The sequence below is a fragment of the Cnephaeus nilssonii genome, assembly GCF_951640355.1.
Source record: "Cnephaeus nilssonii genome assembly, chromosome: 1".
Lineage (NCBI taxonomy): Eukaryota > Metazoa > Chordata > Mammalia > Chiroptera > Vespertilionidae > Cnephaeus > Cnephaeus nilssonii.
The window spans coordinates 29383237-29400959 of record NC_137072.1 but is presented as its reverse complement, the minus strand read 5'-3'; positions in this window follow the sequence as shown (position 1 = coordinate 29400959).

The following is a 17723-nucleotide window of genomic DNA, read 5'->3' as shown; positions in this document are numbered from 1 at the left end:
GGGATGGCAGTTAGGGGCAATTGGGCCAGCCGCGGAGCAGTTAGGCGTCGATCAGGCTGACAGGAGAATGGTTAGAGGCAATCAAGCAGGGGAGCGGTTGGAAGCCAGCAGTACTAGATTGTGAGAGGGATGTTTAAATGTTTTAAAGGGAAGTCGGACATCCCTCAAGGGGTTCCAAATTGGAGAGGCTGGGCTGAGGGACACACCCTCCCTAGTGCACAAATTTTTTGCACCAGAACTTTAATATATATATATATCTTCTCTAATTCAGTGTTTCCTGCTCCCTTTCTTATAACTGTAAGATTCCAATCTGAGCTTCATCTTATCTGCTGTTGATTCCTTCTAGTGTATTCTTCATTTCAGGTATTATATTCTTCATTTCTGAGTAATTATTTTAGATGCTTTATTTATGCTTTTTTATACTTGCTTTTTCATTGTCAAAGTTCTCAATATGTTCCTTATCATCTTTGTAAGCATGTTTGTCAGTTGTATCGGGTGCATACCTTGCCTCCATTTCATTTAGCTCTTTTGTGGGGGATTTATCTCCTTTCGTGTGTGTGTGTGTGTGTGTGTGTGTGTGTGTGTGTGTGTGTGTTGTGTTTTCATTTGGGGCATCTTTCTTCTTTTCCTCATTTAAGCTGCCTCCTCATATTTATTTCTACGAGTATGGGTAGATCAACTATACTTCCCAGTCTTGGTAAAATGGACTTATGTATTAAGTGTCTTGTCAGGCTCATTGGCACAATCATTTCAGGAACACCAGAGCTAGGTGTTCCTGGAATGTCACTTGTGTGAGTCACTTCTTTTGTAGAGTCTTGATGCTGGCCTCTTTGTGGATGGGGTTGATGCTCAGGCTGGCTGATCACAGTGTATGAGTTGCTATGTGAAGGCTGACCCCATGTCAAGTAATACACACAAGTATATTGTGGTGCCTGTTGAGATCTTCATTTGGGTTTTGTGATTGTGGAGATAATTGGTTCCTGCTCTGTAGCTCCCCACTGGAGCCTCTTGTGAGGGCACTGTGTTGTAAGTCAATGTCAGTTTCTACCTGTGACTTCTCTTGGGTGACCTGTGTGGAGCAACAAAGTGATGCAGTGTTTGTGACTGCCTCTGCTAGGCCTAGGTGTACCAGGGAGGGGCCGAGCTGCACAGCAATGCCTCCTTCCTCCAGCACCAAGCCTGTGAGGCAGCTAAGAAAAAAGCATAAGTCTCTCTGAGATCCACCTCTGCCTACCAGCTTTCTGTTGGGGTCAGTCACTGAAAGAGCTCCCATTGGTATGTGAGTCCCATGAGGTAAGTGAGTCATCAGGTAGGTGTGAATGGTGCTTACCATGTTGATACAGACTCAAACTCAGCTTCTTTTCTGGGTGTGAGGCCACTCAGCAGAAGTCTCAGGCTTTGCAAATAGCTGCTATCACCCACTGGGTACCAATGGACCTAATAGTTTGTTGGCACCTCAGAGACTCTTTGGGGTAAGGTCAGCAGAATTCATCAGTCCCCAAAGACAAAGACTAACTTTGTGAAATTAGGGGAGCATTACTCAGTTTCCGAAATTGTACTATAACAATTAATTGGCTTCACTCTGCTCTAATGTTGTAGTATGTTGGTTTATGTATTTTACAAATGCCACCACTTTTAATACCTTTGAAGATCTTAGAAAAAAAAGGTAAAAGGCAATGCGGGAAACAATAGCCTCATGAAGAACAAGGAAAGCTTCCTGTTTGTTACTGAGGCACATTGTCACATCTTTTAAATCTATCTGTGTAATGCAAGACCCAGGTAGGAAAGACAAAAGTGAGAAATTTTGCATCTTTGTATTTTTATTTCATTGTCTCTGATAGATAAATGGCATGGGGGTGAGGAGGGGAATGTTAGGTAGCAAAGAGGGGATTGCAATGTGAATAGGACCACAAAATTAAGAAAGCCCTTTTAGAAAACTTGGAAAATTCTGCCTCTATACAGAAACAGAAATGAAGCAGGATTTACAATTTCAATATCGTGTTATGATCAAATTAAACATTCAAAATATTGTATTGATTCAAGTCAGATCAATTTCATTAATATCATGAAATTAATGAAAACAATCTTTTAAGGAATAAGCTGATAACAATATATTTACTATCAAACATTGATCAAAGGCTGAAGGAGAAAAGAAGCAGACAAGCAATGAAAAGGAAGTGTCAGGAAACATGTATGCTGGTGCTGGTGACAACAGTGACAGAAATGGATTGAGACATCAAAGGAACAGTGAACAAACTGATACCCAGAAGCCCAATGATAAAGTTAATGAAAACAAGGTCGTTTTAATGAATAAGGTAATAGCAAAGGCAAATGATAAAGCCAAATGATTAAAGGAAGACAGCCCAGTCTTCTTAATGAGTAAGGTAATAACAGCATCCTTAATATCAAACTTTCATCAAAGGTTGAAGAACAGAAGGAACAAACAAGTAGTAAAAAGGAAGAGTCAGGAAACATGTATGATGGTGCTGATGGCAATGACAGAGATGGATTGAGTCAGCACAGCCACAGTAAAGAAACTGGTAACCAGCAGCCAAATGATCAAATTAATGAAAACACTGTCATTTTAATGAATAAGGTAAGAACAAAGCCTTTAAATGATAAAAGCCAGAGGATAAAACTAATGACAACACAGACTTTTAATGAATAATGTAATAACAATATGCTTAATATCAAACTTTCATCAAAGATTGAAGAAAAGAAGGAGCACAGTGTTGGTGTGAGGCCAAAAAGCAACAGCAAATCAAGTAAAAAGCAGCAGCTTCCAATTATGGAGAATGTAGAGTCTAATAGGTAAGCCTATGGCAGTATGTAACAGAAACAAAATTATTCTTTTCCTACAAAATAAGTTTCAATTTGAGCTAATATTCATGATTTTATATTTATATCAGAGAGTTTGAACCTTGCTTGGTAGTCAGAAAAACACAAATCAACAAACAATGAGTTACCATTATTTTATACTTAAAATGATAATTATTTTATTTAAACAATAAAAACCAGAATTGGCCCACGGGAGGAAAAGGCATACTTGTGCAGTATTGGTAGATGAAATTGGCACATCTTTTTCAAAGGGTAATTGAGCTTGTTTCTAAAATTCAGGTGTGTCATTCCTTTATTCCAAAATCTTCACTTCCAGAACTAGGTTGTACATGAAATCATGACTTGTATAAACATACACATATACAGTCTGAGGCCTGGTGCACAAATTTGTTTGCAGGTGGGTTCCCTTAGTCTGGCTGGCGATCAGCCATATAGGGGCCTTGGAGGTTGGCTTGGGAAAGGGACCACGAGAGGTTGGCCAGCGAGGATGATGGCCAGAGGGAGTGGCACAGGAAGGTTGGCCAGCCGGCTGGGGTGGTCTTGGTTGGAGCCGTGGGAGGTTGGCCGGCCAGGGGAGGGTCCGCAGGAGGTAGGCTGGCCTGGGTAACCAATGCGGGAGGTTTGTCCTAGCAGGGGGAAGGGAGGAAAGGGCTGAAGGACATAGGCCAGCAGTGAGAGGTTGACTGTGGGAGCTCACTAACAACCAGAGGCAGCTCCTGCGTTGAGCATCAGCTTGCTGCTGGTCAATGCATGTCATAGTGACTGATAGACTGTTTGTTCCATCTTTTGGTCACTTAGGCTTTATATATATAGATAAAATATACAGTACGTAATTACATGTAGTATACTAGTATATATACACATTTGTATATGTATACACTAGATGCCCAGTGCATGAAGATTCATGCACTCGGGGGCTTCCCTCAGCCCAAACACCCTCTCACAATCCGGGACCCCTCGGGTAGGGTCCCTAGGCCTGGCCTGAGATCAGGGCCTATCGGGTCTTTCCTTCCCCGGGCTGCAGGCAGCTGGCCTCACCCCTGCCACTGTCACTGCTTGCCATCTGTGCAGCACTGCCTCCCCTCCCCTGCCACCGGTGGCCTCCCTCTGCAGGCGACAGGCTGGGGTGCAATGGCTTGGCTGGCCTGGGCCTCCCTCTTTCTTTGCTGGGGGGTGGAGCCAGCCATGCAAGGGGCTGTCTGCTTACCTGATTGCCCCTAACCACTCGCCTACCTGCCTGATCACCCCTAACCACTGGTCTGCCTACCTGATCACCCCTATCCACTCTGCCTGCCTGCCTGATTGCACCTAACAGCTTGCTTGGGGGCGGGGCCAGCCCAGTGAGGGTCTGTCTGCCTACCTGATCTCTCCTAACCACTGGTGTGCCTACCTGATCACCCCCAAACCCTCTGCCTGCCTGCCTGATTTCCCCTTACTGCTTGCTTGGGGGCGGGGCCAGCAATGACTTCCAGTTGGTCAGCCTCTGGTTGTTACAGGAGCCAACCGCCAGTTGCCTGCCATCTGTCGAAGGCTCCCCGCTGGTGGCCAAAGGCAGAAAAGCCTCCTGCGGAGGCTTTCCCAGCCTTGGGCTCAGCCGCACCCCAGTGACGGATCTCCTGGTGCCCAAGGCCGGAAAAGCCTCCGGCAGGATGGTTTCCTGGTGGGCGGGCTGGTGGGCGTGGCTTGTTGGTGTAGTGAAGGTACGGTCAATTTGCATATTACTCTATTATTAGGTAGGATGTATATATATATATATATATATATATATATATATATATATACACACACACACACACATACATATATATATATGTATGTGTGTGTGTGTGTGTATATATGTATATATGTATATATATATATGTGTGTGTGTGTGTGTATATATATATATATACTAGAGGCCAGGTGCATGAACTTCGTGTATGGGGTGGTGTTCCTCAGGCCACCCTGCACCGTCTCCAATATGGGACCCCTTGAGGGATGTCTCACTGCCCATTTAGACCCGATCTTGGAGGGATTGGGCCAAAAGGGGTAGTCGGACATCCCTCTCACAATCCAGGACTGCTGGCTCCCAACTGCTCACCTCCCTGCCTTCCTGATTGCCCCTAACCGCTTCTGCCTGCCAGCCTGATCACCCTCTAACCACTCCCCTGCCAGCCTGATTGATGTCTAACTGCTCCACCCAGCCATCCTGTTTGCCCCCAACTTCCCTCCTCTTCCGGCCTGCTCACCCCTAACTGCCCTCCCCTGCAGGGTTGATTGACCCCAACTGCCCTCCCTTGCAGGCTTGTTCCCTCTCAACTGCCCTCCCTTTCAGTCCTGGTCCCTCCCAAATGCCCTCCCCTGCTCGCCATCTTGCGGTGGCCATCTTGTGTCCACATGGGGTTAGGATCTTTGACCACATGGGGGCAGCCATCTTGTGTGTTGGAGTGATGGTCAATCTGAATGTTATTTTTTTATTAGATAGGATAGAGGCCTGGTACAGGGGTGGGGGCCAGTGGGTTTGCCAGTGGGTTTGCCCTGTTCTGAAGCAGGATGGGGGTTCCCTTGGGGCGTGGGGCAGCCTGGGCAAGGGGCCTGTGGTGTTTTGCAGGCCACCCATGCCCCTGGCGACGCAAGCGGAGGCCCTGGTATCTGGGGTTTATTTATCTTCTACAATTGAAACTTTGTAGCCTGGAGAGGAGCCACGCCTGCTGCTCACTCTGTGGTGGCAGCCATTTCTGTTGGAATTTATGTATCTTCTACAATTGAAACTTTGTAACCTTAAGCGGAGACTAAGGCAGGCCAGGGCTGTAGAAGCTTGGATTCCTCCATAGCCCGAGGCAACCCTTGCCTCCTGCTCTTCTAGCTCAGTGGCTCAGGACATTTAGGTTGGAATTTAATTACCTTGTATAATTGAAACTTTGTAGCCTTGAGTGGAGGCCTCGGCCAGCCAGGGTGTGCGGAAAGCTTGGCTTCCTCCATTGCCAGGTAAACCCAAGCGTCCCTCCTGATCTCTGTGGCAGCAGCCATCTTGGTTGGGGTTAATTTGCATACTCGCTATCATTGGCTGGTGGGCATGGCTCGTGGGTGTAGCAGAGTGATGGCTAATTTGCATATTACTATCTTATTAGATAGGATTTATAGATAATATTACAGAATATTATATAAGCGAACAACATATACATTGGTTCCTTGACATTTAAGCTTTTAACTTTCCACCATTTCAGGGAACTTACTGTCTGGCTTTAAGGTAAAAGGAAAGATTGGGGTCTCCTCAATAAGTGGTACACATGCTTAAAAAAATCAAGACTGCCATTTCTGACTGATTTTGATTAGTATTTGAACCAGGGACAGATGATACAGAAGCGACAAAGTATCTTCCTACCTTGGTTTAAATCATCAGATGACTTCCAGTTCAGGGAATAAAAGTTATGTCAGCCAGTAAGTGGTGGAAACAAATTAATCCTAGACAGATTGTGGCCTCATTAAATATTTCATAGATTGGGAGAGGTGGCAGCAGAAATAGAAAACTAAAAGCTTTTCTTAAAGATAGGCCGGTGTGAATTATATCAACAATCTTTATTTGATATACAGAAAGCTGATCTTTCACTTAAAATTTTGTTCCTCTTATTAAAGAAATGGATTCCCTCATTGGTGCTGTGGATTTTACAGGAAACGTCGCATTGGCATTGCTGATTCTTCTCCTACATCAGATAGAGTGGTCTTCAAGGTAAAGTGCTCTCTTGTGAAATTAATTTTCTTTTTCTTAATTGAATTTTGTGTAACACTTACTCTTAAAATATCCTAGTGGAATACCTATCATTGTTTTGTTTGTAATACAAAATTAGTGTTTTTGTAGTTAAATCCTCAAGCTGGGAAATGTTTTTTTTTTTTTGTTTTATTGATTTTTGAGAGAGTGGAAGGGGAAGGGAGGGAGGGAGAGAAAGAGAAACATTGATGTGATGGAGAAATATTGATTGGCTGCCTCCTGAAAGGCGGAAGGGCCCTGACAGGGAATGATCTGGCAGCCTGTGTATATGCCCTGACTGGGATTTCAACCCAGGACCCTTTAGTGCATGGGACGATGCTCCATCCACTGAGCCCCACAGTCCAAAGGGGAAAATATATTTACTTTATTGCATGATTCCTTTTATATGCAATTTCAACAACAAGTGAGTCCATAGAGACAGAAATCAGACAAGTGTTTCCCACAGATTGGGTAGGGGTATTGGGGAGTTCCTATTTCATGGGAATGAGGTTGCCTTCTGGATTGGTGACAGGCTTTCGAATTAAATAGAGGTGATCATTGCACAACATGGTACATGTGCCAAATGTTTCTGAAGTTTATACTGTAAAATGGTTTAGTTAATGTTTGGTGAAGTTTAATCACTATGAAAAGAATTCTGCCATAATTAATCAGTCGAATTCACATCATGTTACACACCTTTTAAAACAATCCAATAGGCTCATTTAAAACATGTCTTCTGGTAAAGGTTACATTGTTAATTTGAGATTTTTCTTATTTCTTGAGGTAATCCTGTATTACTATGAATTTCCATCTTTGGACTTATTTCACGTTGTCCCATAGATTTGGGGTTGTCATGTTCTCATTTCATTTGTTTTAAGGTATCTTTTGATTTCTTCCTTGATCTCCTTGTTAACACTCTTTCATAACAGCTTATTTACCCTCCATGTGTTCGTGTGTCATTGATTTCTAGTTCGACACCATTTTGGTTGGAGAAGATGTGAGGAATGATTTCAGTCTTTTTAAATTTACTGAGGCTTGTTTTATGGCCTTACACGTGGTCTTCCTAGGAATCTGTTCCAAGTGCACTTGAAAAAAGAGTTTTAGGTTATTAATGCTCTGAACACATCAATGAAATTCATTGGAGTTTTGGTTGGAGCTTTCAAGATATATATATATTTACCTTCTTCATTTTTTTTGAAATATCTATCTATTAATGTCAAAAGGGTATTGAACTTCCTAACTCTGATTGTATTGATATTTACTTTATATATTGCAGTGCTCTGTTGGTGGGTGCATATATGTTCATAAGGGTTATTTATTCTTATTGGATTGATCCCATATCATTATGTATTGGCCTCCTTTGTCTCATTTTATAGCCTTAGATTTAACTTCTATTTTGTCTGACATAAGTATTGTTTTCCCAGCTGTTTTTGTGGTTTTGCATTTTATTTAATTATTTGAATTTTATTGGGGTGGCATTGGTCAACAAAAACATATAGGTTTCACGTGTAGGTTAAGTCAAATCTTCTCTTGTCACCTCATAATAGGACCCTTTTCTTCTCACAACCCCTCATTGTTTGCATTTGAAAAATTTATTTATATATGTTTTATTAATTTTACTTTTTAAATATATTGTATTGATTTCAGAGAGAGGAAGAGAGAGGTTTATACAGATGTAAACATTGATGAGTGAGAAACATCTATCCTCTACCTTCTGCATGCCCCCTTCTCGGGATTGGACTTGTATCCCGGGCATGTACACTGACCAGGTATCGGACTAGTGACCTCTTGGTTCCTATATAGACACTTGACCACTGAGCAACACTGGCCAGGTGAACATTGTTTTTGGTTGAATTTTTATTCATTGATTTTGAGAGAGAACAAGAAAGGGAGAGACAAAGAGAGAGAGATAGAAAGAGAGAGTACTATGCATTTGTTGTTCCACTTATGCATTCATTGCTAGCTTCTTATATATGCCCTAATGAGAGTTTGATCCAGAAAACTTGTTCTGTAGGAACAACACCAAACAGTTGAGCCACCAGGCCAAGGTCGCTTTTGTTTGTATTTTCAGGAAATATCTTTTCCATCCTTTTACTTTCAGTATGTGTGTATCTTTTGCTGAGGTTGTTCTTTTGTAGACAGCACATGTAGGGAACTTGTTTTCTTATCCATCTATCTACTCTATGTCTTTTGATTGGAGCTTTTTAGATATATATATATATATATATATATATATATATATATATATATATATATATATATTTACAGGAAATATTGATAGCTACTCACTTATTGCTATTTTATTCTTTATGATTATGTCCCCTGCCTTTTTTCTTTTACTTTATATAGAAATCTCTTTAATGTTTCCTCTAATACTGTCTTTTTTGTGTAATGAACTCCTTTTGGTTACTTAGGAAGCTCTTTATCTCTTTTTCAATATTAAAAGGCAGCTTTGCTAGGTAGAGTAGTCTTGGATGTGGGTCCTTCTTTTTCATCACTTTGAATATTTTGTACTAGTCCTTGCCAGCCTGAAATGTGTCTGTTGAGAAAGCATCTAACAGACTTATTTTGGCTCCCTTGTAGGTAACTATTTGTGTTTTCTTTCTGCTTCTAAGATCCTCTCTTTGTCTTTAACCTTTGCCATTTTAATTGTGAAGTAGCTTGGAGTATGCCTGTTTCTGGTCATCTTGTTTGATACTCCCTTTCCTGCACTTCTTTGTATTTTTCTTCACCAGGTCAGGGAAGTCTCAGTCATTTTATTTCTTTAAATAGGTTCTTAATTTTTGCTCTCACTCTCCTTTTTCTGGTACCCATATAATGTGGATGTAGCTATGCTTTCTATTATCCCAGAAATTCCTTAAACTACTCTCATTAAAGGAAGAATATATATATATATATATATACACATATATATATGTAAACATGTTTAGAGAAATACATATACATTTATCCTATCTAGTAAAAGAGTAATATTCACCGTCACTCCAACATACAACTTGGCCACCCCCATGTAGTCAAAGATAGCTGCCCCCATGTGGAAACAAGATGGCCACCACAAGATGGCCTACATAGGACTTATGTATTAAGTGTCCTGTCAGGCTCATTGGCACAATCATTCCAGGAACACCAGAGCTAGGTGTTCCTGGAATGTCACTTGTGTGTGTTATGGAGCCCTTCTTTTGTAGAGTCTCGATGCTGGCCTGTTTGTGGATGGGGTTGATGCTCAGGCTGGCTGATCACAGTGTATGAGTTGCTATGTTAAGGCTGACCCCATGTGAAGTAATACACAACAGTATGATGTGGTGCCTGTTGAGATCTTCATTTGGGTTTTCTGATTGTGGAATAATTGCTTCATGTTCTGTAGCTCCCCACTGGAGCTTCTTGTGAGTGCACTCTATTGTAAGTCAATGTCAGTCTCTACCTGTGACTTCCCTTGGGTGACCTGTGTGGAGCAACAATGTGATGCAGTGTTTGTGACTGCCTCTGCTAGGCCTAGGTGCACCAGGGAGGGGCCAAGCTGCACAGCAATGCCTCCTTCCTCCAGCACCAAGCCTGTGAGGCAGCTAAGGACAAAGCCCAAGTCTCTCTGAGATCCACCTCTGCCTACCAGCTTTCTGTTGGGGTCAGTCACTGAAAGAGCTCCCATTGGTATGTGAGTCCCATGAGGTAAGTGAGTCATCAGGTAGGTGTGAATGGTGCTTACCATGTTGATACAGACTCAAACTCAGCTTCTTTTCTGCGTGTGAGACCACTGAGCCGAAGTCCCAGGCTATGCTAATAGCAGCTATCACACACAGGGTACCCGTGGACCTTATGGTTGTGTGGCACCTCAAAGGGTCATTAGGGTAATTTCACCAGATTTCATCAGGCCCCAAAGACCAAGACTTGGCTGTGTGAAATTAGGGAGCATTACTCACTTTCCAAATTGTACCTCAACTGTCAATTCATTGGCTTTACTCTGCTCCAATGTTGTAGTAAACTTTGGCTCATATATTTTATAAATACCACACTTCTTTGATATCTTTAAAGATCTTGGAAAATATGTAAAAGATAGTATAGGAAAAATAGTTTCATGTAAAAAGAAGGAATCTTCCTTTTTGTTACTGAGGCACAATGTCACATCTTTTAAATCTGTATGTGCAATGCAAGTCAGAGTTGGGAAAGACGCAAAAGAAGGAATTTTGCATTTTTTGTCATTTATTTAATTGTCTCTGTGAGATAAATGGAATGGGGGTGAGTATCAAAGATACTTTGATACTTAGGTATCAAAGAGTGGATAATGTGAATTGGAGCACAAAATTAAGAAATCACTCTTAGAAATCTTGGAAAATTCTGCTTCTATGATGAAACAGAAATGAAGCAGAATTACAGCAATTTCAATGACCTATTCTGATCAAATTAACCACTCAAAATATTTTTATTGATTCAAGTAATAGCAATTTTATTAATATCATGAAATTAATGGAAACACAATCTTTTGTTGAATAAGGTACTAACAATATCTTTATTATCAAACATTTATCAAAGGTTGAAGGAGAAAAGAAGCAGACAAGCAGTAAAAAGGAAGTGTCTGGAAACACGTATGATGGTGTTAATGATGACAGGGACAAAAATGGATTGAGACATCAGAGGAAAAGTGAACAAACTGATACCCAGCAGCCAAATGATAAAATTAATGAAAACACAGTCTTCTTAATGAATAAGGTATTAGAAAAGCTAATGATAAAGCCAAATGATAAAAGTAATGTAATCACAGTCTTCTTAAGGTGTAAGGTAATAACAGCATCCTTAATATCAAACTTTCATCAAAGGTTGAAGAAAAGAAGGAACAGAAAAGTAGTAAGAGGAAAGAGTCAGGAAACATGTTTGATGTGGCTAATGATGACACTGACAGTGTTGGTGTGAGACAGAAATGCAACAGTGAACAAAGTGATAAGCACCAGTTTCCTAATATGGAAAATGTAGATTCTGATAGGTAAGCCTATAGCAGTACTTAACTGTAGGTAATTATTCTTTTCCTATAAAACAAATTTCAAGTTGAGCTAATATTCATGATTAACAAATTTATATTTATAGTACAGTGAATCTTGCTTTGTAATCAGAAAATGCAAATCAACAAACAATGGGATATCATTTTTTGAACTTATAATGATAATTATTGTATTTAAAAAATAAAACTAGAAATTTCCAATTGGATGAAAAGGCCTTCTCGTGCACTACTGTAGATAAAATTGGCACATCTTTTTCAAAGGGTAGTTGAGCTTCTTTCAAAATGTCATGTATGTCATTCCTTTATCCCAATAGCTTCACTTCCAGAACTCGATCCTTCATGAAAACATGACCTTATAAACACACACATACACAGTCTAAGGACATTTATTTTATGTTATTATGTATATAAAACATACAATAGGTCATTTTATATATTATTTATAATACTAGAGGCCCAGTGTACAAAATTCCTGCACTGGCGGGTGGGGGTGAGTGTCCCTCAGTCTGGCCTGCGCCTTCTCACAGTCTGGGACTCCTAGCTCCTAATGGCCTCCTGCTGGCTACTCCTTACTGCTTGGCTCGCTGCTCCTTAGCACTGCTGTGGAGGCTGGAGAGGCTCCTGCAACCACCACTGCCCTCCCCAGCTGTAAGCCCAGCTTCTTGCTGAGCAGCTCACCCTGTGGGAGGGCACTGACCACCAGGGGGCAGCTCCTGCATTGAGCATCAGCCCCATAGTGGTCACTGTGTATCATAGTAACCAGTTGTTCTCCAGTTTAGTCAATTTGCATATTAGGCTTTTATTATATAGGATTAGAAACTAGGCTAGAGTATACAAAAGTTACCAAATAATTTTGGTAAAATAGTGTTATTTTCTAAGAAAATCATAACTACTTGGTTTATTGTCATTTCTAGCTATATATATATATATAATTCCATGTGGACATTTTATTTTTCAAATTGCTATTTTTTTTCTGAGCTTTATTGAGTCATAATTGATATGTAACATTGCATATTTTGAAGGTATATAGTGTGTTCATTTGATATCCATTTATGTTGTTAAGTGATCAGCCCAGGAGTGCTTGTTCATATTTCAATTACATCACATAATTACCAATTCTTTCTTTGTGGTGAGAACATTTAGATCTACTACTTTAGCTACTTTCAAGAATATAATACAGTTTTGTTACTATACTCACCAGGCTGTACAACAGACCCTCACAAGTGATCATCATATAACGGAAGCTTGTACCTTTGACCAACATCTCCCCTCTTTCCCCACATCCTCAGCCTCTGGCTACCACCACTGTACTCTCTGATTTTATGAGTTCAGGTACTTTAGATTCCACATGCAAGTGAGATCATGCAGTATTCGTCTTTGTCTGACTTATGTTTACTAGTCTACGGCTCTCAAGGTTCACCTATGTGGTCGCGAATGGGAGTGAAACCTGATAAGTGGGTCCAGGCTGCCTATCGCTACTTGAGCCAATTAAGCAGAGACAGGGTTGATTCAGATATGAGCATTTATTCCATCAATACTGGCAGTATGGGAGAGCAGCAGGTCATCCAAGAATATCTGCTCTGCACACCATCCACCCCCACCCCAAGAAACCAGATGCTTGTATGGGGTAGAAGGACAAAGATTACATGGGAAAGTAGGCAAAGGGAATAAGAATGCTTAGCAAAAGTAACAAAGATAGGTATTTCAGGCATGGGGAAATAGGCAAAAGAAAAAAGATGGGTATACTGTTTACAGATTACAGACAATGCAAGCTGGGGGCTTGCACAGTGTAGGAACCTCTGGGACTCCATTGTTGCTCCAACAAGGTTATTAATCTTTTCATGATAATAGGCAGTTAAGGAGGATGGACCACATTTCCAGGTTAACTCCCAGGTCCCAGACAAGTGGGGGGAACACCCAGCCAGATCACAACATACTTTCTTTAATCAGAACAAAAGAATCATGGTTAATAGAGCATGACTAAAATTTCTTATAACGATAGCCAGTCTCTATTATTCTATTTCTTTCTCATGCCAGAGAAAATTCCACTGTCTATGTATGTGTGTTTGTGTGTGTGTATACATAGACACACACAATTACATATATAATATACACATACCTACAAACATACACGCATACATACCACTGTATCTGTTCATCTATTGGTGAACACTTTGTTTACATATCTTGGTTATTGTGAATAAGGCTGCACTATACATGGGAATGCAGCTATCTCTTTGAGGTGGTGAAAAAAAATGTATGAGCACCCTCTAAGTGTCCCTTAGGTCCATTTGGTCTAATGTTTGGTTCAAGTTTGACATTTCCTTCTTGATATTGTGTCTAGATGATCAATTCGTTGCTGAAAGTGGGGTATTGATGCTCCTTGCTGTTATTGTGTTGTTGGATATTTAAACCTTTCGTTTCGATAAAATTTGTTTAATATTTTTAAGGGAACCAATGTTGGGTGCATACCTACTGACAATTGTTATATCTTTATGAAGTGATGATCTAATCCTATATAATAAAAGAGTAATATACAGATTGATCATCACTGCAACACACAATATAGCTGCCCCCATGTGGTCAAAGATCCTGCCCCCATGTGGACACAAGATGGCCACCACAAGATGGCCAGTAGGAGAGGGCAGTTGGGAGGCACCCGGCCTGCAAGGGAGGGCAGTTGAGAAGGACCAGGCCTGCAAGGGAGGGCAGTTGGAGGTGATCAACCCTGCAGGAGAGGGCAGTTAGGAGTGACCAGGCCGGCAGAGGAGGGAAGTTGGGGGCAAACAGGCTGGCAGCGGAGTGGATAGGGGGTGATCAGGCTGGCAGGCAGAAGCGGTTAGGGGCAATCAGGAAGGCAGGCAGGCAAGCAGTTGGGAGCCAGCAGTCCTGGATTGTGAGAGGGATGTCCGACTGCCCGTTTAGGCCTGATCCCACCAGGATCGGGCCTAAACGGGCAGTCAGACATCCCTCCAGGAGTCCCAGATTGGAGAGGGTACAGGCTAGGCTGAGGGACAACCCCCCACCGTGCACGAATTTCGTGCACCGGGCTTCTAGTCATTATATAAAGACCTTGCTTGTGCCTTGTTACAGTTTGTGGCTCTAATTCCATTTTGTCTGATATAAGAATATCTACAAATGTTCTCTTTTGGTTTGCACTTGCAAGGAATATCTTTTCCCTCTCTTCGCTTTGAGTCTTTAATTGCCTTTAAGAATGACTTGAGCCCTGGCCAGTGTGGCTTTCTTGGTTGGAACACCATCCCATATACTAAAAGGTTGTAGGTTTGATTCCAGGTCAAGGCATATACCTAAGTTGTGGATTCCATTTCTGGTGTGGGTACATAGGAGAGGCAACCACTGTTCTCTCTCTCACTGATGTTTCTCTGTCTGTCTGTATCTCTGTCTATTCCCCTCTCTCTAAAATCAATGAGCATATCCTCTGGTGAGGATTGTGGTGTTTTTTTATGTGTTTTTTTTTGAAATTTTAAGAAAATTAATGGAGTCTCTTGAAGGCAGCATACATTGGGGTCTTATTATTTAATCCATCAAAACATCTTATGCCTTTTTTACTTTTTATTGAATTTATTGAGGTGGCTCTTATTAACAAAAGTATACAGTTTAAAGGTGCACATTTCTACAACACATAGTCTACCTGCCATATTGTGTGTTCTGCACCCCTAGTCATTCCATGCTTTTGATTGGAGAATTCAATCCATTTACACAGAAATTATTGACAGGTAAAGACTTATTAATGCTATCTTGCTGTTCTCTGGCAGTTTTGTAATTCCATTGTTCCTCTCTTGCTGCCTTCTGTTTTTGAACTGAAGATTTTCTGTAGTGTGCTTTGCATTCCTGCTGTTTATCTTTTGTGAATCTGCTTGAGTTTTTTGTTTTGTGGTTACATGAGGTTTACATAAGATATCATATAAATATAACAGTTCATTTCATGTTGATCACAGCTTTGATTGTGTGTAATTGCAGATTAACCTTACAAAAAGAAAAAAAGAAGAGACAAAAAGCTGATCTCTTATATAAAAAAAATATGGCGCACTTAAGGAAAAGAGAAGGGCAGTCCACGAAAGCAGTTGAAATGGACCCTAAAGTTGAAAACACCATAGGAACACAAGTCATGGCCCTGAAGACTGTAAGAGGGAATAAGGTAAATTTATCTTTGGTAAAATGTCTTATATCTAACATTATTTTGTCAATAATTGTACCCCTTTGATTTAATATACATTATTACATTTAAAACAAACCAAAAATGGTATCTTGTTCAAAAAATGAACTGTGACATTTAAGACTAAAATTATTAATTCATTACTATCCTTGGCCTGTAGCAGATGGTCTGTATAAGTTTTCTAAATGAAGAAAGGGACAATAAATTGAGTTTAACCATTCACATCAATGTTAATTTTGGCTTTTAAAAATGTTAACATAGAGGCTAAATTGCATTGAGACTGTGATGGAATTACTCGAATGTTCATAAACATTTTTTATTTCACAATACTGCATTTTTGCTCTATGACAAATCTAGCTATCACTTAATTAAAATTTGAGTTACTCACTAAAAAAAGAAATATCCTTATGTTTAAAAAGGCTATTTCTTTTTAACAGTTTTTTAAGGATCTGTTCTTAAGCTTTGAACGTTTTGTTAATGGTATGGATAAAAAAACTAAATGAAATGTGTCCCTAGGTTGTTGAAGAACGAAATGACACTCAGAGGCAACTCTCTGAAGAACAGAACACCAGTATATTACAAGACGGAATTCTGACCAAACACCCTTGCAAGCCTAAGGGGAGAGAAAGAGCTCATAAGAAAGTGTTATCTCAGGTAGTTTATTTAGTCATTTACAAATGTGTGTGAGTATATGTGGGTGTGTAGATATGTAAAATCCAATACTGTACATAAGGAAACTATAGATAATTTAAAAAACATCTGTGTGTGTGTGTGTGTGTGTGTGTGTGTGTGTGTGTGTGTGAGTGTGTTAGTGGTGGCATTTTCGGTCCATTGGATAAAATGATATTCTTAATTCAAATCCATTTGTCTCTCCCAGTCAAGTAGGGACATTCACAATGCCTTCATCCTAAGGGGAGGGTTTTAGTATTTTTGATAGAAATTGGTGTGTTTTCCATGATCTCAAAGTTATTGCTACCAACAGCAGATGCTCCAGATTTTGGCAATGATTACGTTTCCGTGATATATTAATAGAGAGGTTAGTTTTAATTTCCACTGGTGGTAAGGAGGAAAAGAAGAGCCGGTTCTGGGGTAATATGCTAGATGTCATTCTACCTTTGAGAAAATAACAATTTGTTCGTAGTAGTATCTCATTTTAACACAAGAGATTTTGAAGAGAATGCTATACTGTAACGTATACTTAGTGACAATTTATTGTTACTTCATTGCTAGTAAAGTAATTCAGTGCATTTCTACCCATTTCACATTTATTACAGTAAACATTGTGAACAAGAAAGAAAGTTATTGCAGAAACATAGTCTCATGATTTTCTAAGAAGAGCTCTGTAAATTTTATCTTACCATTACTTTTTTGAAATATGAGACATCTTTTGTGTTTCTATATTCACACTAGAGAAGAACTATGGATTGGGGCAAGAGCAACAATTTTTGAATTTGGAAACCTGGGGAAAATCCAGAAGTTGCTTATGTTTTTAACCCCTCCATTCCAGATTGTGATAATTGAATGAGTTTGTAGATGGATGTAGAAGAGCTTAGGTTACAGTGATGGCGAACCTATGACACGCGTGTCAGCACTGACACGCGTAGGCATTTCTGATGACACGCAGCCGCATGCCGAGGATGAAACATTTGCTGCTCCTGAGGATGAAGCATTTGCGAGTAGTGTCTTGGAGTTAGTTTTTTCCTCAAAGTGACACACTGAGTTATGCTCAGTTTTTTGGCCAAGTTTGACACACCAAGCTCAAAAGGTTGCCCATCACTGGCTTAGGACAATGCCTAGATGAGCAGTTATTAGTAGAGGTAGTATTTATTACTGAAAGTACTAAAAAAGTAGAATATCTATGAGATAATGTTTGAAAAATATTTTAGGAAATTTAGTCTCTCCTAGTATATGCAGGGTTAATACTCTCAGTGTGGGGTAGCTATATATTTAGTCTATAATCTCAATTTTTAAGTGTAGTTAGAGTTATTCAT